Genomic DNA, 24,907 nt, shown 5'->3' on the forward strand with positions numbered 1-24,907 from the left:
ATATTTTTGAATAATATTGGAAATGCCTGAACCCCTTTTCAAGAAGGTGATGTTATGAATAATAGAATACTTTACTTAAAGCTAAATCTGAGTAAAATTATTCAATAGATGACATATACCCCCATAAGGCAGTTTTGGAGAACACATGACCGAGCACGAGCACTAGAAGGTTCTGCTATATTATGAATGAAATGTACCCCTGCCGAATATGTAATGGACATTTAAATTTTCAGGGTGCTTTATGAAATATCAGGATTGTTACTTCTAAGAGGTTTTCTAGACAGTAATATTATTTAGCAGATAATAATGAAACACACAGCCCAAGGTTAATATTTCAAATTGAAAAACATAGGTTGAAATATTCTCAGGACATCTAAGATGAACATGTTTAGCATTTAAAGAACAGTTATGTCAAAGCAACCGGACTTTGACAATTTATAAGCTTTCAAAATAAAAACTAACATTATGTCAAAAATAGTGAAATATTAAATTCTTTTTTTAATTTAAAAAATTTAAAGATTTTATTTTATTATTTTTTTTTAATTTGAGAGAGAGAGAGAACACACGTGGGGAGAGGGGCAGAAGGAGAGAGAGAAGCAGACTGTTCACTCAGCAGGGAGCCCGGTGTGGGGCTCGAGCCCAGGATCTGGATATCCTAACCTGAGCGAAAGACAGATGCTGAACCAACTGAGCCACCCAGTGACCCCAAAATATTATAATTCTTCAAGATTAATTTTCTAACAAAAATGAAATGGTGAAACAATTGGACAATAATTTTAAAATTCTGGTCAGAACTTATTTCTATTTACTGTCATTTCCTAAATGTGTTACTAGGTATCGCATTTAAAAAGAGGTCTCCCCTGGGGCGCCTGGGTGGCTCAGTGGGTTAAGCCGCTGCCTTCGGCTCAGGTCATGATCTCGGGGTCCTGGGATCGAGTCCCGCATTGGGCTCTCTGCTCAGTGGGGAGCCTGCTTCCCTCTCTCTCTCTCTGCCTGCCTCTCCGACTACTTGTGATTTCTCTCTGTCAAATAAATAAATAAAATCTTAAAAAAAAAAAAAAAGAGGTCTCCCCTGATTTTCTAGCATATTCCTCCAAACAAGAGTTTAATATTCCATAAGACACCACCTCACTGAAAAGACCATACCCCTGGGAAATAAGCTATCAGATTTTACCTTTTTTTTTACGTTTCATTTTCTCTGGCTTTTTATAGTACCTCTCACTGTTTTTCAAGCCCATGAACATGTGATGTAATCATCATTTCTTATATCAACTCATCAAAAGTATTCAAAATTCCATCTGACCCATACTTCCGGGTTCCCAATAATCCTGTCTTCCTCTAATAGGGTCAGTGTCTGTGTCCTCTTCATGAAAGTTCTGCCTTACAATGTTCATTTCCTTACTTCTCAATCATCACACTTCCACAAATGTTCATTATCATTCTCACAATTACTATAAAATTTATCTTGCAAAAATCCCCAATACATTTCTAAACAACAAAAACCAGCTTTTCACAGCAAGATCCTTACTCAAATCCCACTTTTTTTGGACTAAACTATTCTTATTCCGTCTTACCTTGATCATCTTTGTCCTCACACTTCCAAGAAAATAAAGATAAATGTTTCCATGAAGAGTGGAAACCTCTGTTCTTTCTTTGTAGTCTCTTTCTGGGAACCCGTCCTAACAGACTGTACTCTCACCTGGACACAAATCACACCCAAGTCTTATCTCCAGCTTCTGCTATAATACTTCATCTCTAAGCAGTGATTGGATCTAAAAATGTACTCTACTGCTTTGTATCTTAAAATAAACTTTCATTTCCACTCTCCATGTATCATTACAGCTTCTCAACCCTTTGTTGCAGGGGACATCGGTCTCTCCACCTACCACCACCATATTATATTCCCCGTATCAGTGCTTTCACCACAACCCTTCATTTCCTCAATGCTCCCTGTTATCCTTAACTGTCAAAAACTGTTCATTCCCAACATGTGTCCAGAGGAGAAATAGGACTACAGATGGACAAATCACAGAAAGTGATCCTAGAGTAAAATATCTGTGAAATTCCTACGGCGGTCCCTTCTTGATATCCACAAACTGGAGGCTCCTGAGAAACCTCACAGCAAGCCATCCTGTTGAAGAGTTGAGCGTTGCCTCACATTTTCTAAATTTACATGAGCAAATTACCTCCTCCCTTCACTCAACACCTACTGACATACATTTGGATATGAGGTCTAGAAAATGAAGTTCAAATTTTTGCTGCAAAATTTTGTTTTTGTTTCTGTTAATTATGTCTATATAAATAACATAATTAATATAATTAACATGTCTATAGTCCCCTGATACCCAAGTCCTGCCCCACAGCAGTCAGTTTGCTTTCCATAGGGAAATTGTGTGAATTTGTAGGTCTTCAATTTTGTATGTGCTTGTTTTATACTCTTCTCACTTCCAATTCTTATTTTCCCTCCACATAGAATCCCTCTTTCCTCTATTTCAACTCATCATATTATACCTAACCCTCAAGTTCAAACTCAAATAACTCTTTTCCCACTCCATACCTATTTCTTGGATCTTTTACATACATCTATGTGTCCCATTCATGGGCACGTAATTAAGTTTCCTGAGCATATGCCATGCCTTCCTGATTAATGGTTAATCTCCAAAAGATGAGACCCTGATTTAATCATTTTTATACTCCCAATCATGAACTAAAGGGATTTCTATATTACAGATGTTAAATAAATAAGTTTTGATTCATTTGAAATTTGAAAATAACTTATAAATTACTCTATCTTCCATATCCTTTAGATCTAACTTAGTAAAGTGCCTTCACTTTTACTCTAGTTTCAGAGGCTATGATATTCTAGAACAGTTTTTGGATTCATGCTTATTGACTGGTGGATGAATTTACTTATTTATTCAATGACATGAATTGGGTACATATTATACAACACATATATATTTTGAAGGCTATAATTCACATCAAAGGAGAAGACATAGCCTTAGTTCTTAAAAAGTACTCAATATGTAGTTCTTATTTCAGTCAGTCTTCATGAATTAATATAAATGAAATAATTATAATAATAATTAATAATAATTAATATAATAATTAATATAATAATAATATAAAATTAATATAAAGGAAATAATGTGAAAATTAGGAAAAGAAAAACAGACTAAAGGTTTCATATTGTGATCTTCCTAACTTATTTTTCCTTTTAATCTTAAAAAGAAGTTAATCTCATTCGTGGGCTCCTGGAAGCATCTAAAAAGTTGTTTAACAAAAAATTAACATTGAAGGATTATGCCAAGAAATACTTCCCCAAGATATTTAGGTTTGCCATCAGCAAACATAAGGGTATTCCAATTACCTTTTAAAATGAATATCTAGGAATAGGAATCTAGTGTCAAAAATTATGTATATAAAATATTCATTTTTTTCTAGAGTAGGCAGGGAACTTTAACTTCACGATTTGGGTCACCACGCAATGAAATCATCCCAGTTTTTTCCCCGGGAATCAGCTCTTTACAACCCTCTCCTTCTCCAGTGCCTGGGAGGCAGCATGCAAATCACTCCCCCAGTGCTCTGTTGGCCCCACCTCCACGGCCAAGTGTTGTTTCTGATGCTATTCTTAAGTCAGTTTTGAGAAATATACATAGGCTTCTCTTCTGTCAAAGAGGAGCCTTCCCCCACAGGTCTTTAAGTAAAACAAAATAATTTCCACATGTGCCCATTTAAGGCAACACCCACAAATAAGATGACCGTGCAGAATGGTCATGAAGCCACTTTTTATAAATAGCATATGAAAATCAGTCATGTTATAGTAGACACACTCATGCCGCACACTGCATCAAATCTCTCTTCTCCTCACATCCACGGATAGTCGTCCCATTTACTCATAACATATAGAACGTGTTATAAGCATTTTTCAAAATTTACAACATTGAAAAACTTAACATTACTTCTCTGGGTCTACACTCTTTGCATCTTTAAAAGAAGATCAATGTGGAAGGCTTTGAGACTATTATTTGGACTTAATAAAGTGCTAACATATTGTGAGTGCTCAAGTAATGGTTAGTTATTTAGATCATTATTACCATTATAACCAGTAGGAACTGATACCAGTACCCCAATTCTGTCTTTGAAAAAGTGAACCCATGCAGGGGTAAAGCGTATTTCCTTTCATTCTCATCCTGTCTTGGCTCTGAGTCTGCCCAATTGTAAAGATGTGGCATTGGAACCCCTGAACCTATTCCCTAGTCATGAAAGGTAGAAAGTCGATCGATACATACATATTTATAGAATACTTACAACAGAGGAAAGGGCATGATTTTGAGTCCCACACATACATTAATTGTGTGCCTTTAAGCAAATCACTTAAGCCCATTAAAACTTATTTTATTCTACTGAATGCAAGGAAAAGCACTTCATATAGCGTAAGGCACTACTCATTTACAGTGCCCCCTGCAAAACGCTGCATCCATAAAACTGAGAAATAAAGTCAGGACAGTGAAAAAACCCACAACTTTTAGGGTGTTCCCCTTACCTCAATGCCATGTGGTTTGTGCAGTCAGCTGATTAGCTGAAAATAGTCAGTGCTGATGACTGATGCTTCCTGCTTCTGTTTAATTGGTTTAGGAAGCTCATTAGGTATGCTATCTTGGAGGATGAGTTTGGTGGGTAGAATATCTGATGACTCTAAGGCAAATGTATTTCTTTCAGCTGGTGAATTAATCTCTCAATAGACTCAATTTGCTTTTTACTAACGGTCTGGCAATATCCCACAGTTGCAATATCCTTTCAAACACTTACAATAAAATCTGGCTAGAGATGGCTCACATACACAACATGTTTGCTGTGAAAGAGAAAGGTCTTCGTCAAAAATTTCCAAATGTGAAAGCAACTGAATGTGCCTCAAAACCCTACAGGCAGTGATGCATCTCTCAAATATTTCCCCCATCCCCTTACAAGCATTTACACAGATATACAAGAAGTACATATGTATTTAGAAAGTATTAGTCATCAGATACGTGCCTCTAGTCATCTATTCAAATGCAGACGGAGTAGAATCTGCTGTTTTATGATGGAGAATATTCAGGGTGAAAAATAAATGTTGACAGAAAAATTTCAAGCCAGAGAACTGAAGATGCAGAAAAAAAATTACAATTATACTTCCACTTCATCATTAATAAGACATCTCTAAAGATCCGTTTTAAGTACAGACTGAAAAAATCTCTTTGAATATATACATGCAAATATATACGTATATATGAATTTAATTTTATTATAAAGCAGTTGGTGTCTGCACTTTCATGCAGTTTAAGTGAAACTTACAGAGAAATGTATGGGAAATAGGAAAACAACGGAAGCTCATAACATTTTAAAATTGGAAATCTGATTCAAAATTCCTCATGATGTATTTTTAAAGTTATCTCTGTTGCATATTTCAAATGAGAACTTAAAAAAAATGCATTATATAATACACTCTCTTTTCTACAATTTAATTTCCCTTGCCCCAAACTTCCAATTTCACTCCCATCTAGACCCTCCCCCTTCCCATCCTTTATCACCTCCTTTACTAACACTATTACAGTCGTATTTTATAAATCTTTTTATACCAAAATTTCCCACTCTTCCTCTTTCAAATATAAAAAAAAATATTTTAGGTTCAGGTAACGTAACCGCAAATCTCCAGATTCATATTTTCAAAACCATCGAAACCGTAACAGACTATTCTACCCAAAAAGCCAAACACATTTTACAAGATGTCATGTTATGTTACGTTGACCAGACACAGAAGTCATTTCTGTAGGGTTTCTTGTCAGTGTTTGCTTTAAGTTTGAGCTTTCTGATCTCGGCTTCTGTTGCACCAGTAATTTGAAAGGTCACTGTTCTGTTGGCATTTAGTTTATGCAAGGCAGTCTGGCAATTTATAAAAGTCTTGTGATTTTGTAAATAGAATACTGAACTTAGAAAAGGCCCACTACATTCACTATCTGGCTTCTAATGATGCAAAAAAAAAAAATCATTTTTTCCTTGTTTCTGTATGAAAATTCTGTATGTCTCTTTTCCACTGTGCTTACCTTCAATTCAGAAAATGGCTGGTTCCACTTTAGAGCTGTTGTACCAAAGTGACCAGGTATGTTTATAATTAATGTGCGTTGCACTCCAAACTCTACGTTTGATCTCACAGGAGAGTTTAAACTAAAAATTAATGAGTACGTGCAGGAATAAAATGGAAGTAGGGGTACAAACACAGACTCAAAAACAACTCAAAAAATTGGGGGACACTTTTTTCCCCAAAACAGGAAGTGTGCACGCCAAACGTTAGTGATTCTTAAGTGCCTTTTGTGAAACACCTGTGTGAAAACACTCTCAGGATCTGGAAAGAACTGGTGAAAAAGCAAAACACCTTTCTTCCAAGACAACGTCAGAGTTCACAGTTGGAGTCTTCCATCAAAACACCAGAGCCTCCTACCAAAACCATCATGCTGAGTTAGCTGGACAAATACAGATCACAGCCACAATAGGAAAGAAACGAGGACACTTTGGGACAGGCAGTGAGTGTGTAAGGACCCTGTAGCAGGAGAACGGGAGAAGGGGAGGAGGAGATTGGGACCTGTAGGTAAACCGAAAACATGCTAGATGTTCAATGAAATAAGTAGATGTGTAATGCAAGTTTCTTGAAGTCAGACATTTCATGATGCATAACATTTGTATTTCCCCCCAAAGCCCCGAAAAAGGTGAGAATTATTTTCTTGATGTTACTATCCAACGTCCCACCTAATTTATGAATGTTCTAAATCATTATTGAGTAGCCACTTATATAGAAAAAATGACCCCCCATATTGTCACTCACACATGTTATAGGACAGAAATCATCGAGATTTCTAGCTGTTCCAGGTGAGTCTATAATTAAAATTAAAGGGCATCCTAAACCAGAAGAATCAGATATTAAATTATCTCATTCTCTCACTTTTCTTCGGTGAAGAGTAAATTTGTATCATTCTTGATGTGGCATATTATTGGGAAGCAATCTGTTAACATGCCGAAACCCTGTTTCTCTGTAACTAGGTCTTCATATGGGTGAGAAATATTTAAATTCTCAGGTGACACAGATGACAAAGAATTTCATGTATATTTGCCCTATATGTACAGTCATTTGAGCCCAGATGGCCTCAGGAAACTGTCTCTGCCCACTTTGGGTGTCACAGCAAGTGAAGGTACTAGTCACTTACTGCTCAGAACGTGTACCAATTGCCTCGTTATCCCATACCAGCTTCCACGACACTACAGGGCACAATCACCAAATTTCCAAAATCAAAGAACAAAACTGAACATCTGCTCCTCCTGAGCAAACAAGGGAAAGTATCCCAAAACCTGATGGATGAATGGTTGGAAGAGGAATTCTAGATAACGGACAGCTCGTGAATCAACCACACTCTCTAGAAGGGAAGCAGGACCCAGACTACGAAGGCAGTTTTAGCTTTACATGCATGTGCTTGTTAATGGTATACTATTAATTTTACATGTGCTCCTGAGTGGTTTTCTTTCCTCAATTCGTCTGCTAAATTTTGCTTTTTTCTCAGTTGAGTCATAAAGACAAGGATTGATGGTGTCAGCAACTCAGTTCTCTCTGCTGACAGAAGGACCCTGTCCTTTCTGCATAGAACATGGGAATTAGCCTTTTCCACTTATTTAGATTTTCCCTTGCCATTTCGTTTCATTATCTTAGTATATTTCCAACAGGATTATATAACTTATGCCATTCCACTGATACGTGCCATGGTCCCTGTCTTTAATGACTGATCTTTCTAAGACTGATGCCATGAGAAACAGCAAAGGAAAAAAAAAAATTAAAAGGAAGGAAGGAAAGGAGGGGAACTTTAACTGGGAAGCATGGTCAAGGCTAAAAGCTCCAGATCAGAAAAGATTTTTATTTGTTAATTCGTCAAAATGTCCATTGCTTTTTCGAAAGAACTAATTCATTTAAAACCTGGTTTTGGCAACGAATCTAGACTGTCTTCACCGGCCAGCTGTGCAGATCTCATCCTCAAATGCTCTATTAAAACATTCTAGGGAAGATTCCTCTGAAGTTCCCCGGTCTATTAAAGGTTTACTTCCAAGGAGCTCATTCTGATCTCATTTAGTATGACACCCTTGTGTATGCCAGATGGTAACAAGAGTTAGAGCTTCACAAATGTCATTCTGATTTTCACCTTTGCAGTGAAATTCCCTTCATCTAGCTCTCTTTACATAAACTATAAAAATACGGACAAAGATATGCCACATGAGGATTAAGGAAATGTGATTTTGCAAATATTCTAGAAATAATTTGAGAAAATTAGTAAAATTTAAGATTGTGGTTGTCTTGGGGAGAAGAAAGGCAGGTGTTTGGGATTCTAGGCTAAATTCTCCTGTTAACAATTTAAATGTGTGTCTTAAACAAACAAAAAAATAATTGGATTTTTTTAAAAAGTAGAGAATAAAAAAGTATATGTATAAAAAAGTACAGAGTAGAGTATGAAAAAGTATATTTAAAAAGTATATGTTTCTTCTAGGCTGATTTCTGTTTCTACAAAAACGTATTTTGAAGTCCTAAACCCAATAACCTCTGCACATGACTTTATTTGAAAAGTTTCTTTACAGAGGCAATGACGTTAGAATGAGATCATGAGGGTGAGCCCTAATCCAGTATGATCCGTGTCCTTATAAAAAGGGGACATTTGGACCCAGGGCCAGACATGAACAGGACCCTCCGCTATACCTCATTTTCTTCTCTCCACTGTCACACAGTTCTAACTTCCTCCACCACAGACTCGTTTTTTGAGGCACTTTATATGAACGTAAGCATGTCTGTGATATTCCAGATGTAGCAGAAATTAATTCTTTTTAATTACTCAATTTTATTCTGTCGTTACCTGTGAGCCGTAACTTCATTTCCCATTCTGTTGGTGGACAATCGTACTATTTTGAGTGTCTAGATGTAAAAATACAGTTGCTGTGTAAATCTGGTAAATGTCTTTATGTCTTTTAGTGTTTTAAAAAAAAAAAAAAAAGGCAGTTCAACTGTTGGGTATAAGCCTAAAGGTGGAATCGTTAGATTGTACAGGTGGTATCAATGTTCAATGAAACTATCTTTATTTTTTTACTTTTTTACTTTTTTTCAATATTACTGTACAATTTATTAAAATAGTATAGAGATCTTGAATATACAGGTCAGTGAGTTTTTGCATAGGTATGCACACAAAAATACAATTCAAATGAGAATATATTATATTATAAGCACCCCAGAAATCCACCATCTCAGCCTGCAGCCACAATCAAAAGGTAACTCCTATTCTGACCCCTACTTACATAGATTCATTTGCCTGTTAATGAATTTCATAAAAGGAGTATCATGCATATATATGCTTTCACATATGACTTCATATTTAACATTATGTTTTAAACACTTATTTTATTATTGTGCATGTGAATAGTTCATTCTTTATTACTGTGTAGGGGTGAAAAAGTATCCTTTCTTTCTACCCTTTTAAGTTCTCAACTACAACCCCTGTAACAGAAGACAGATTAAAAAGAGAGAAGCATACAGATTAATTTAATATAAGTTTTACATGACCCAGGAGCCTTCATTAGGAAAAAGCAGTTAAACCTGAGTATTTTAGTGCGAGGTTTGATGAAGAGCAGAAAATCATGGGAAAATGTTATAGGACAAAAGATGATATGAGCTAAGTGGGGGAAAAGCAAGGCTAGTTCATTCAGATTTCCCTGGGTGGTATGCCTAGTCTTTGGAGATAAGGTTACTCCTTACTTCTGGTATAGGAAAAGCAGCTCTTATGTGAGACCTGCTTCAAAGGAAGTAGGAAAACCCTTTCTGCACCTGCCCTTTCTCAAATTTCTTCAGCTCAAATAGTCACTATGCCATGACACCATATTTTGGGGTTGTACTTCCTGAACCCTGTTATGACAATATACAGGGTTAACTACAATATAGGTACTGTTAACTACAATGTAGGTAACTCCATTTTATGAATATACAGCAATTTATTTAGCATTGGACAATTCATCTGTTTTCAATTTGGGGCTATGATAAATAATGTACATTGAGTATTAACATGTTTTTTGAATGGCTTAAGCATTCATTGACCTTGACTATATACTTAGGAGTGGAATTGTTAAGACATAGGGCATATTAATATTTACCTTTTTTTTTAAAGATTTTATTGATTTATTTATTTGACAGAGCGAGACACAGCAAGGGAGGGAACATAAACAGGGGGAGTGGGAGAGGGAGAAGCAGGCTTCCCACTGAGCAGGGAGCCTGATGCAGGGTTAAATCCCAGGACTCTGGAATCAAGACCTCAGCCAAAGGCAGATGCTTAACAATGGAAAAACCCCAGTGCCCCAATATTTATCTTTAATAAACATTGCCAAAACAAATTTTCAATATGGTTGTTAAGGTTTAAATTTCCACCAGCAATAGATGAGAATGGCAATTATTCCATACTTTCTGCAACACTTGATAGTATTTACCATTTTAATTTTAGTTATTTTGGGGGTATGTAATACTATTATAGTGCTGTTTTAAAAACTTATTTTTATCTGACTTTGGGTTTTTTGCATCCTCTAACATAAGGTGAGTTTTCAAGTCATTTACCCATAAAAAAGGGATTATTTACATTTTCTAATGGATTTCTAAGAGCTTTTTATGAATTCTAGATATGACACGTATTTTTATATTTATATGATATATTTATTTTTATCTCTTCTTTCTTGCCATTTTTAGATGAATCATTTATTCTTTCCTTAGCTTCCTCTTATTATTCTGGACTTATTATACTTTCAATAACACCTTTACCATTTCTGCAACAATATACAAACCATAAAAAAGTTAACTATTTAGCCACTCCCATTCATATCACATTTCAACATATATTATAAATTCCAGAAAACAATCCTTATATTTATTCTTCCTTCTCATGTCTAGTTCCTGGTAATATTGATGATAAGTTCCTTTTAATATCCTTGTCAGATTCTGGTGTCAATATATGCTTCTCACAGCAAATTTGGAAGCATTTTCTCTTTTGTGTATATTTCCTGAAAGTGCTTGTATAAGATTAATCTTATTCATTCCTTAAATTTTTAGAAGAATTTACTGGATAATTCATCTGTGCTTGAAATGTGTGTGTGTGTGTGTGTGTGTGCGCACACATGTACACACAAAATGTAATTATGAATATGGTTTCTCTAATAGATACAGAGCTCATTCCAATTCTCAAATTTTCTTCTCATGCCAATATTATAAGGTTTGTTTTCAATGAACTTCATTTCTTCCTACAGTTTCATACTTCTATCAAGACCATTTTTCCTTAGCCTGAAGAAATGAAGTATTTCTTATAGTTCAGGTCTGCTAGTTGAACATTCACTCAATGTTTATTTGAAGAAATATATTTTATTCTGCCTCATTTACATGTATATTTTCACTGGCTATAGAATTTTAGATTGGCACAATTTTCCCCTCAGCATGTTAAAGACGCCATTCCACTGTCTTTAGTTTCTGTTGAAAATCTTATTTTGGCTCTTTCACTTGCTTGTAAGACTTTCATTTTGTCTTGGTTCAAGAATTTGACAATTATCTTCCCAGTCACGGTTTTCTTTGTATTATGTTGCTTAGGTTTTGTTGAGCTTCTTAGAAGTGGATGTATTTCCTTTATCAGTTTTACAAAATTCTTAACCAATTACTCTTCAAAGATTTCTTCTTTCCTCCCCTCTCTCACCTTTCTTGGTCTCTAGTTACAGGTATATTAGGCATTTTGACTGTGGCCCATGTCTCCTAGGCTCTGTTCTGCTTTACCTAATTTATGTGCTTCAGTTTAGATTAATTCTGTGGATCTCTCTTCAGGCTCACTTATTTGGGTTTTATTTTATTTACTCTGATTTAAGTCCATTAGTGATTTAAGGGGCACCTGGGTGGCTCAGTGGGGTTAGGTATCTGACTCTTGCTTTTGGCTCAGGTCATGCTCTCAGGGTGGTGGGATTGAGCCCCATGTTGGGCTCTGTGCTGAGCATAGAGCCTGCTTAAGATTCACTCTCTCCTCCTACCCCCAACCCTACTCGTGAGCATATGGGTACACACACATACTCTCTCTCCTAAAAACAAAAACAAAAACAACCCATTCAGTGATTTGAGTTCAATTATTGGGTTTTTTTGGTTTTAAAATGTCTACTTGATTTTTTTAAAAGATTTCATTTATTTATTTATTTGACAGAGAGAGATAGATCATAAGTAAGCAGAGCAGCAGGCAGAGAGAGTGGGGGAAGCAGTCTCCATGCTGAGCAGAGAGCCCAATGTGGGGCTCCATCCCAGGACCCTGGGATCATGACCTAAGCCGAAGGCAGAGGTTTAATCCCCTGAGCCACCCAGGTGCCCCTGACTTTTTATATAGATTCAAATTCTTTGCTAAAATTTCCAACTTTTCATTCTGTTTGCATTTATTTATTACCATGTTAGCAACAACCAGCTTTCAGGAATATTGAGCTTAGCTCTTTTCACCTTGCTGTGCTGCAACATCAAGATCTGAGAGATGTCTGGGGTGAGGTAATGGGGGTTGGCCATGCATTTGTGGCAAACCCTTCCCTTTCAATAATTTTATCTCTTGACCACTGTGAGATCCTGGAAGATTTCACTGTGCCTTTTAAAATGCCCTATGATAATCCCTCAGCCTCACATACAGCCCAAGAACTCAGCAGATAGGTTACATGGAAAATAAATCACAGGTGCCACTGCTTACATTACCCCAAGATTCATCTGGGCAAGAGCAAGCCTCAGCCTCTATCTACAGTCATAAAAGGTATCCAGAGAAGTAACCATTGGCAATCCTCTGTTCATGCATGAAGGTTTCTACAGTCAAAAAATTTTAGTTCTTCTAGTCCTTTTTGTTGTCTTTAAAATTATAATTTTATAAGTTATCTGCCTTCTAATTATTGCAACAGTTCTTTTGGTCTAGTCTGACCTATATGCCATACTTGCATTCACTTTCTTTTTAGTACTTTATTTGTTATCACACAGTCTTTTAATTTTTTCCCCAAAGCATCTTAATATTCATAAAAAAGTCATGAAATTTTTGCAGAAATGAATATTCTTAAAATAAAAATAAACTTCCAAGTCATGTTATGTTTTTTACATGCTCACCTTGGGAATCAATGACCTACCCAAAACTGCTTCTCAAATTAAAAATGAATCTGGGATTTGCCCAAAAAGCATTTAAGATGGCTTCTCTAGAGAGAGGTCTTGTTAGTGGGACTCTGAACTCTGACAGAAATAAAAATAGAAATGTTTTATTGTTATAATGACCATTCAGGTATATTTTATTGACATACCTACTCTCTATCTTGAGGGGCTGAACATTGGGTATATAGAAATACACCCAGAGCCATGGAGAGGAAGTAGATTTCAACCAACATGTTCTGAGGACGTAGATTAGAATGTGACAATAGTATCTTGCGTTTAGGTTAGTTGGCCAAATGTGACTCAAAGGTGTGATACATAAATCCTCTCTGTCCCTAGAGAGAACTCTGTGATGACTTAGGTGTCACTGGAGAAATTATCAGGAATACTACCATGAACTATCCTCTTTCTGTGGTGCTAAGTACTTTACTTCAGCCCAGAGGGCTCAGGTTAAAGGAGGAAGAAACAATAAACAAATAAACCCTGAGAACCATTTTGGAATAATGACAGATAGGAAAGTCAGCATCTATTATCAAAAGACCTGGAGGAAATCGGGAAGATGAGGGTAGAACTGAGTGAGTCAATATTCCATAAATTTTTAAAGAAGGTAAATATTGGAGAAGAGGAAGATTGATCCAAGAAACTTCCCTTCACCTGCTATAGTAAAGCATCCATCAGGTGGAGCATGGACAAATGAAAACCCGAGTACCTCCAAATTCAGTTACATTCCATCATAGAGTAAAAATTTTGTTGGACCTTCAGATTAGCCCAAAAAACTTTCTGGCCTGATGAATTTTCCAAAGAGAACATTCTGCAGAGTTCTTGGGGTGGGGGGGGAAGTCTTTGTTCCCCGCTTTAAAATTACAAAAATAGCTTGTGATATAAATAATTCATTCTCATTATAAACTTTTAGGCAATACAGAAAACCTACAGTTCAGTAAAACTTTTATACATTTAAATTTTAAGTATCCAATCAGTATTTTTACCAGTGTCTATCTGGCATTTTACCCACGTACCTATATGGGGTGAGTGTTCTTAAACAGCTAAAACCTACTTTGAGGTCTGGTGTTTGGATGCTTAGTTCTGCTCTGCTGACTCAAGAATATTAATCTGTGACTTACTGAACCCTGAGCAACATTACGTCCACTTCTAGTTTTTGAACATCATTTCATAGAACCTTATTTAGTTGTATTAGTAGATAATTTAAACATCAAAAAAGTCTGGCCAAAAAAATGATATAAAATATATGTAATATAAATATTACATATATAATCTATATATAATGTATATCATATATATTATGAATATATAAACATAATAATAAATACATAATATATATTATAATATATAACATAGAAATATGTATTATATATATATATATTGCATTTTTACCCCATGTAATGTTTAATACTAGAAAAGCTAATATTTTCACTTAAAAATTAAATATTTGTTTCTTTTATGCCAGAGGTAGCATGAGAATTGTTTCTGGCACAAACAGGACATGAGAGCAGTATCAAAAGCAAGCCAAAGTGTTCCTCTCTCCCCCATGTATTCAGTGTCCCATCATTTTTTAGCTCTTCAAACAAGTGTTCCTGGAAGATGTAATTTCCCCTTCCTTGTATCATAATAACTTTCTCCAATCATATTGCTATTCCCTCTGCAATTGATTTGATGTAAACATCTGGGGAAAGGGGGAAGGCCAGTGATTAAAGCATGCTTACGAGCTAGGTGGAAAGAATATTTATCTCTCCAAAACTGCACTGAAATATAAGGGTAGGAGAGCACCCATTCAAAGCTCTGTGGGCACCATCACTGACTCCTATAATATACTGTCAGTTATAGCTCTATGCCAGTAGGGTAGCAACAATAGAAATGGAAAGGAAGGGTGTGTGTGTGTGTGTGTGTGTGTGTGTGTGTGTGTGTGGGCAGCTGTTTGAATGCAGTCATCTGAGTGCCCAACGGGAAGGGATTCATTTCCAATCACACTCACAGGCTAGCTGGCAGGATTTCATTCCTTGACACTTGTTGTACTGAAGACTCCCTTGATTTTGCACAACACAGGCCTCTCCATAAAGCATCTTACAACATGGCAGCACCCTTTATCACAGCAAGCAAGAGGGCAGGAGAAAGTGCCAGCCAGAGGGGGAGAGGACCAGTTAGATGTAAGTCTGAATGTTTTGTGATTAAATCCTGGAAGTAACAGCCCACTACTTTTGCTATATTCTATTCATTAGATGCAAGACATGAGGTCTGACCTACACTCAAGAAGAGGAGTCACTCATAGACACGAGTACTGGAGATGGGATCACTGAGAGCCGGATCAGAAACTGTTTATGATGCCATCCCGGATAATTTCCACTTTTCTGCCACTATGCTATTTTTCTTCAGAAAAATAAAGTTCTAGAATAATGGTCTAGAATTAAATTAAATTAAAATAATGGTCTCTACAGCTCTGTATGCTGCTCCACACCCACAGAGTTATATATAAATGTAGCAGTTTTTCCTCTTTCTTACCACCAGACTCCAGCGTGCTTCACCCACACAGCAGAGACCCTCTGTGTGTCTACCCAAGCCAGACTCTTCAGAATCTGTACATTATTGACATGATGGTGACGATTTTTACCCATTCTGGAAAGCCAGTCAATTTTCCTACATTCCCCATTCTCAACTCTCAAGAGTGTTGATTGCTTTCCACACCTAATCTTTTCTTCTCCTTGTCAACTGCACTTCTGCAGCAACATTACCCCTGCCTACACTTTCTTTCTACTTTTTGCAAAGTCTTTTTCTCCATCCTCATGCAATTTTAAGCAAAAAATATTCTAGGAATGCATGTTCCTGAACAGTGTGACCTGACTGCTTACATCAGTTGTTAACATCCAACTCTTTTTAGTTCTTTTCTTTTTCTTGGTTGAGCTCAAGAATGATTCTACTCCATCTCATCTCATTAAGAGAAATGAGACGAAAGGGCAGATAATTCTGGAAGACCATTCTAAGAATCGCTAAGACTTTATTAAATAGTTTCTATCATTCTTTGGATGTTTACTTATATTGTTTATATTTTCCCTTAAGATTTCAATTTTGAGGGCGCCTGGGTGGCTCAGTGGGTTAAGCCGCTGCCTTCGGCTCAGGTCATGATCTCAGGGTCCTGGGATCGAGTCCCGCATCGGGCTCTCTGCTCAGCAGGGAGCCTGCTTCCTTCTCTCTCTCTCTCTGCCTGCCTCTCAGTGTACTTGTAATTTCTCTCTGTCAAATAAATAAATAAAATCTTTAAAAAAAAAAAAAAAAAAAGATTTCAATTTTGATAAGTAAATGGTATTTATTAGGACACTATGTTCTAGGAACTGGAGAAACAATACTTAATAAAAACAAAAACCTATACCATGAGGATTTTCTAGTATTATTATCTTAATAATATGCAAACATAATGCCATTCATTTCTAAAAATAATAATTTGAAAGATGTTCAGTGAAGGAAGAGAAGCTTTCTTGGAAAAGATACACACAAACAAGATTATTTAAAACAAAATTAAGAAAATAATATTTCATAGTTTATGTTTTGAATTAATTTTTAAAAAATTTCTTTCTTAAATATATGTTTAGAAGGCAAATATATAAATTTTAATCATTTTTATTCATTGGAAAAGTGTAGGGTTTCATAAATTTTGCCACTAAACTTCCCTGACCTTTATAAATTCCCCTTTTTTCCCTTGTTTACAATCTTACTGAGCTATAAAGGTGTAACCATTAACCAATCAAAACGAATACTAAAAGGTCAGTGCATTGCATATAATATAGTTGCTTTTCAAAACATGTGTAAGGCATTCAAATTCTGGCACATTTTTGCAAGTCCAACCTTGTAAAGTAAATCCATGATGACATAAATGAGACCCTGGCTCCTGGTAAAACCTGTAATAAATATAAGAAAAAAGTCTAGCTTCCTGTCTTTCCTTTCTTATTTTCATAAATTTTGTCTCCAAAATTCTAGTAAGGTAGGTACAGAAAGGACATGAAATAATGTTATGGATGTCATAAACAGTAACAATCTTGCAAATATTTTCAAGGCTGCAAATTTCAATTTAAGAAATTCCCTAGATGTAAAAATTAGCACAAGCACGTACTTTGGAACTATGTGTGGGTTTCATAATTTCCTAATGGCAATATGAATTTTATCAGTTATTCATAAACAAGTGATAATTATAAGAGGGCATTTTGATTTCAGAAATTACCCCAACGTGTGATCTAAAGAAGGCCAGTCTCAAAGGTAAATATTTCTTTTCTATATGATTGATCTGACTTTTCTTCAATTTCTTTACAGTATACATATTGTATAATTTCTTTATAGTTTGTATTTTCAGTGTGTCCAGCAGAACAAGGAAATAATTTGTGAATTTTTAACACCTTTGTTAAAATTGTTTTTCTTTTTTTTTTCTTTTTTTTTTTAAGATTTTATTTATTTATTTGACAGAGAGAGATTACAGGTAGGTAGAGAGGCTGGCAGAGAGAGAGAGAGAGAGAGGAGGAAGCAGGCTCCCCGCCGAGCAGAGAGCCCGATGTGGGACTCGATCCCAGGACCCTGAGATCATGACCTGAGCCGAAGGCAGCGGCTTAACCCACTGAGCCACCCAGGTGCCCCCTAAAATTGTTTTTCTTATTGCCAACATATTTTGACTACTCTGAAGAGGGAAAAAAAAAAAAAGAGAGAAGGTTTTGTCTCTTTAGGAACATTTGCAAGCAATAAAATAAAAAATAGACTGACCTATTGATTATGAGAAGACCAAAACCAAAGTCTACCAGGAACATTAAAGCTACTGAACCCTCATAGAAGCAACCGATGCTGTTTCTGTTCTGAATGAAAGGTGAGGTCATGGAGAGACTGCCTACACGGCCTCATTTACGGAAAAGTTTTGAGAAGTTGGAAAAACTATGAGACAAGCAGGTAGATGGTTTGGAAATGAAACCATATACAGAAAGTATGTTATAAGGTGTTAGAATAAGCACCTAATTAAGAGCCTACGGGCTGGAGCAAGAGGACACAGACTGGGAACTGGATTTTCACACCTCTGTGGCTCTAAGAAGAAACTGAAGGCAGCGTCTTTCAGATGTTTTAGGCTTTGGGGCCCCTTAGAGGCCCAGAAGACTGTGGTTGCTAAAAGCAAAAGACCCAGACCTTGATCAAGTAACGGGGCTGTTTTTTTAAAACCCAATAGACTTCACTGTGAGCCCCAGGTAAACTGTTACCCTCAAGACAAATGGCTCCTCAGTTAGAGAATGAAAAAGTGATGGGGAGGGGCGCCTGGGTGGCTCAGTGGGTTAAAGCCTCTGAATTCGGCTTGGGTCATGATCCCAGGGTCCTAGGATCGAGCCCCACATCAGGCTCTCTGCATGGCAGGGAGTCTGCTTCCTACTCTCTCTCTCTCTGCCTGCCTCTCTGCCTACTTGTAATCTCTTCCTGTCAAATAAATAAATAAAATCTTAAAAAAAAAAAAGTGATGGGGATAAAGGGTACAGCATAGGGGATATAGTAAATGATATTGCAATAGCAATGATACTGTAATAGCAATGATAATGTCATACATTACAAAGGTAACAAATTGCCATGATATCCTACGGTGTAGATGGAGCTATACCTGAATCACCATGGTTGAATCACCGTGTTGCACACCTGAAACTAAGGAAATAGTGTGTGTCAACTATACTGAAAAATAAACAAGTAAATAAAACTTTTCACTAGAATAAAAGAATAAAGGACACTTCAAAATGCTTAAGCCTCCAGTTTCTCCAAAGACTGTTACAATTTCCTTTTAAAACTACCGTGTCAGAGTAATTACTGCTTGATCTGCTTTGCATAACTACTTTAAAAGTTACTTTCCTGTAAATCCTGTGATATTTGGAATATTGTTGCTATCACTGGACCAATGTCACAAAATTTTTGTGACATGTTCTAACAAAGGTTGAAATGGGTTCACTTCTTCTCTGCTTTGATTGGATTCTAATTTTAGACCTGACTCTAATTAAAGACCTCAATTCTAATTCTAAAATTTTTCTATATTTACTTTTATTAGTAAATAGAGTTGACAACTTCCTCATATTTCAGCAAACTTTCCAGAAAAGCCTCACTCTATACTTAGCTAAAATCCCATTAAAAACACGGTTATAAATGTGTTAAGAATGGGAGAAATGGAGCTCAGCCACCAAGAAACTGTGAGGGCTTTCTGGAAGTCTGAGGATGAGTAGAACCCACCTGGTGACTTAGTTGGCAGAAAGAGACCCACAGCTCTGAGTACACACAATGCTAGCATGAGGCAGTTTATTAACTTAAAACACCTGTAGATATAAGAACAGAGTAGACGAACAGAAATCAAGAAGACTGAAGAGTTACCTATGGAAACAGCGATGTGTGCCAACTTTCTACATGCTTCTTTCACCCTTTCTCTCAACCATGGCCTTCACACACAGGATAAACCACAAAAATACACTTAAGATAAGGACACACTTTTCCGAGACCCAGACTTAAGAGGCCAATTTAGTGACTATTTGTACAACTTCTTATCAAAGAGCAAAAAGGAGTTGGAGCAAGCATGGATGCCAGTGAGGAGAGATATAGATCCAACCAGGAACCCTGCCACCTAGCAGCCCCAAATATGCTTCCCCGTCATACTACTCCTCATTGGTTCATGAGCAACCTTTAGGAAAATGTGAATGGGATCACCAAATCCACACAGTTTAATAGAATAGGAGGTTCTTAGAGCAGTTATAATGGGAATTTATTCAATAATAGGGAGAAGGAGGTGATTTTACCTATGTTTTTAAAAGAAATGCTAGTATTACTTGGACTTATGTGGTTGAAGGAGAAAGGCTGGGGCAGGGTGGGGCATCTAGCTTTTCCTCTTGCAGAGGAAGGAATAAGAAAACACGCTCAGTAGAAGAGCTTGGTGGCCTTTTCAAAAAAAAAAAAAAAGGTGACTGTTGAGTCTTAAAACAATTTTCTAGGACACAGAAAATAGTTAATTCAACCACCGTAATTTCCAATGAATTGAAAAGTTGAATGTTAAAAATACAATTAAAACACGTTAAAATGTGAGTTGATGTTTATATCATCACGGATGAGGTAAAGACCTTGTTAAGGTGAACCCAGAGCTGGATGTCCTAAGGAAAAGATTCCAAGATCGGCTAGATAAAATTTCAAATCTCCACATTCCCATATGTTGTTTAATAAAATGATTTCAAATATAATTTTAACTCCATTATAAATAAATCAATGTGAACACATATAGAAACATGCACTACTTGCATTTTTAAGAAATGATATAGTATGTAAGACATAATAAGTTTGAATTGAAGCAATATGGCAGAGGAGTAGCATACTGAAATGACATCAGGTCCCAGGAGTTCAGCTAGATAGTTATCAAACCATTCTGAATACCTATAAATTCAGGAGATAGAAGAGAAGAAGAACAGCAATTCTAGGACCACTTTCTGGAAGGTAGGACCTGTGGAGAAGTGAATCTGAAGTGATATATAGGAGGATAGACCATGGGAGAGGGGCCAGCTCCTGGCAAGCAGTGACACAGTGGAGCACAAAATTGGAACTTTAGGAAGTCTACCCAACTAAGGGACGTCGCTCCAGAGAATAAGTGGGGGTGGAGCCCACGCTGGGGACAGTGTGGCCTCAGGTCCCATGGGGTCACAGAAAGACCAGGGGTGTCTGAGTGTGGCAAAGCTGCCAGGTATTGAAGCAAGGAAGCCAGCTACAGAGACAGAGCTGGGGTGGGGCTCTCAGCTCACAGTTACCGTAAACCATGATCCAAGGCACAGTAGGACCATTGCTCTTCAAGCGGGGACCCCACAAGTGGCAGATCCAGAAAGACCCACTCCTTCCTCCTCTGGGAGGAGCAGCACAGGAGGACATGACAGGAATCTGCTGGGTTTGGAGACTCCAAATGGGGCTGTGCGCCAGAGATAGAAACGCTCAGTCACAGGCTGGGTGAGCACAGAGTGCAGCTGGAGACCAGGGAAACTGGAAGGATTGACTGCTATTCTTTGAGGGTGCACTGAGGAGTGGGGCCCTCAGCTCTCGGCTCCTCCAGCCAGAGATTGGGAGGCTGCCATTTTTATTCGTGTCCTCCAAAGCTCTAAAGAAAGCATTCAGGAAACAAAAACTCTGGAGTGAACCTGAGCAGATTACTCAGCCTGGACCCTGGCAAAAGGTGGTTCAATTCTGCCTCAGGCAAAGACATTTGAGACTCACTGCTACAGGCCCCTATCACAGAAGATCAGCAAGAATATCAACCAAGACAAAGTTCACTGATCAATCAGAACTGTGGAACTCCAGAGGTAGGGGAAGGCAATGCATAGAATTCATGGCTTTTTCCCCATGATTCTCCAGTCTTGCAAAGTTAAATTTTTTCAGTTTTACTTTTTTCTTATTCTACTTTTTTTTAACTTTTTCTCTTTCCTCTTTTAATGTTTTTTAACTAGTTTATTTTAACAATACCTTTTAAAAAAACCTTTTCAAATTTTCATTGTTATACTCTTATTTTATTCCTTCATTGTATTTAACCTTATCTTTTGTATACATATAGGTTTTTTTCCTTTAAAAGCTTGGCATACAATTTCTTCTAAAAGATCAAAATGACCCTAAATCTAGCACATGGCTTTGTGGTATTCTCCAGCCTGATCACATTCTCTCCTTCTTTCTCCTTTTTCCAACCAACTTATCGTACCAATTCCCTTTTTAGAATCTTTTTTCTTTCATTTTCATTGTTACAATCATACTCCATCCCTTCATCGTGTTTACCTTTATTTTTGTATGTATGTGTATGTGTGTGTATATATATATATACACACACACATATATATATATATATATTTCTCATTCTTTAAAATTTTGGGAGGTAGTTTTCTCTAAGACACCTGAATACACCCAAAATCAAGTGGGTGGCTCTGTTCTCTTCACCAGTCTAATATATAGATATATATTTTTATTTATTATTAATTTTTATTTTTATTTCTTTATTCTCCTCTTTCTTTTCCCCTTAGTTTTGGGTCTCTTCTGATTTGGTTAGCATACATTTTTCTGTGGTCTTTGCCACCCTTTTAGTATTATATTCTCTCATCTATTCTTATCTGGATAAAATGACAAGGGAGGAAAACTCACAACAAAAAAAAAAAAGAAGAAGAAGAACAAGAACAAGAACAAGACACAGTAATAATGGGTAGGGATCTAAACAATATGGACATTGGTAATATGTCAGAACTAGAGTTCAGAACAATGACTATCAAGGTGCTAGCTGGGCTCAAAAGAGGCATGGAAGATAATAGAGAATTACTTTCTGTAGAAATAAAATTCTTTTCTGGAGAAATAAAGAACGAAAATCTAACCAAGCTGAAATTAAAAAGTTATTAGTGAGGTTCAATAAAAAATAGAGGTTCTTCCTGCTAGGATAAATGAGGCAGAAGAGAGAATTAGTGATAGAGAAGACCAAATGATGGAAAATAAAGAAGCTGAGCAAAAGAGAGACAAACAACTACTGGACCATGAGGGGAGAACTCAAGAAATAAGTGATACCATAAAACAAAACAATATTAGAATAATTGGGATCCCAGAAGAAGAAGAAACAGAGAGAGGGGCAGAAGGTATATTGAAGTAAATTATAATAGAGAATTTCCCTAATATGGAAAAGGGAACATGCATCAAAATCCAGAAGGCACAGAGAACCCCCTCAAAATCAATAAAAATAGGTCCACAGCCCATCATTTAATAGTAAAAACTGAAGAGAAAATCCTAAAAGCAGCTCTGAATAAGAGGTATGTAACATACAATGGGAGAAATATTAGATTGGCAGCAGACATATCCACGGAAATCTGGCAGGCCAGAAAGAACTGGCATGATATATTCAGAGCACTGAACAAGAAAATATGCAGTCAAGAATACTATATTCAGCTAAGCTGTCACTGAAAATAGAAGGAGAGATAAAAAGCTTCTGGGACAAACAAAAACTAAAAGAATTTGCGAATACCAAACCAGCCCTACAGGAAATATCGAAAGGGGACCTCCAAGAAAAGAGAGAGCCTAAAAGTAGTAGACCAGAAAGGAACAGAGACAATATACAGTAACAGTCTCCTTACAGGCAATACAATGGCAATAAATTCATATCTTTCTATAGTTACCCTGAATGGAAATGGCTAAATGCTCCAATCAAAAGGCACAGGGTGAGAGGAGCATCGCACTGGCCAAGCGGACAGGAACCTCAGAAAACATCTAAATATGGTGCCCTCTGGAAGAAAACATACAGGGAAATCTGGGAAGACATCAATGGAGGATCAGGTTGTAAGAGCCTATGAGAAGGAAGATAAAAAAAGATCTGAGTGGTTCAGAGGAGGATGTTACCGAAGGGAAGACTCCAGTAATTGAGAAGCATGGGAAGAAAAGGACTTCTGCAGCAGTGTTTGAAGATATGGGGGGTGAAGTACAAAATATGCTGGAAAGATTTGGAGCTGACATTAACAAGGCTCTTCTTGCCAAGAGAAAAAGACTAGAATTATATACCAAAGCATCTCTCAAAACTGGTAACCAGAAAATTGAACATGTTTGGAAAACCCAGCAAGAGCAAAGGCAGAAGCTTAACCAAGAATATTCTCAGCAATTTCTGACTTTGTTTCAGCAGTGGGATATAGATGTGCAGAAAGCTGAGGAACAAGAAGAAAAACTAGCTAACATGTTCCGACAGCAACAAAAGGTTTTTCAACAATCTAGAATTGTTCAGAGCCAGAGACTGAAAACAATTAGACAGTTATATGAGCAGTTCATAAAGAGTATGGAGGACTTGGAGAAGAATCACGATAGTCTACTTACTGGTGCACAAAATGAACGTAGAAAAGAAATGGCTATGTTGCAAAAAAAAATTATGATGGAAACTCAGCAGCAAGAGATGGCAAGTGTTCGAAAGTCTCTTCAGTCCATGTTATTCTGATGACTCTTTGAAGGAAGAACTTGAACCTAAGTAATATGATACAATTACAACATTAGCTAAGAGGCATGTAATTATTTAGAGTGGTTTTAAAATTCTAGTTTAAAACAATACAAAGTGTTAATTGTTAGCTTAAGTGCAAGACCCTTCCTTCTCTTAACCTTCAGATAAAGCTGAACAGTTATGTGAGTCCAGATCTTTAATAGTAATAGTGAATTTTTCTCTTTAACACTTGTTAATTAACTTTTAGCAATAAAGATGATTTAATTTCAAAAAAAAAAGGCACAGGGTATCAGAATGGGTTAAAAAAAAAAAAGAAAGACCCATTAATATGCTATCTACAAAAAACTCATTTTAGACCCCAAAACACCTCTAGGTTTAAAGTGAAGGCATGGAAAACAATTTACCATGCTAATGGAAAGCAAAAGAAAGCTGGAGTGGCAACCCTTCTATCAAATCAATTAGATTTTAAGCCAAAGACTATATAAGAGATGAGGAAGGACACTATATCATACTTAAAAGGTCTTTCCAGCAAGAAGAGCTAACAATTTTAAATATCTATGCCCCTAACATGGGAGCAGCCAATTACATAAACCAATCAATAACAAAATCAAAGAAACAAATCAACAATAATACAATAATATTAGTAGGGGACTTTATCAGCCCCCTCACTGAAATGGACAGATCATCTAAGCAAAAGATTAACA

The 24,907-nt window shown here is 36.6% G+C and overlaps 1 protein-coding gene and 1 pseudogene across 4 annotated transcripts in view; one reads left to right on the forward strand and one right to left on the reverse strand.

The window, feature by feature from the left end:
• Positions 1-24,907, reverse strand: part of GPC5 (glypican 5) — a 1,399,440-nt gene that overhangs the window by 713,605 nt on the left and 660,928 nt on the right. The window lies entirely within an intron of this gene.
• Positions 23,466-24,269, forward strand: LOC116574148 (annotated as a pseudogene).

Source organism: Mustela erminea, chromosome 15 (assembly GCF_009829155.1).
Source record: "Mustela erminea isolate mMusErm1 chromosome 15, mMusErm1.Pri, whole genome shotgun sequence".
NCBI lineage: Eukaryota > Metazoa > Chordata > Mammalia > Carnivora > Mustelidae > Mustela > Mustela erminea.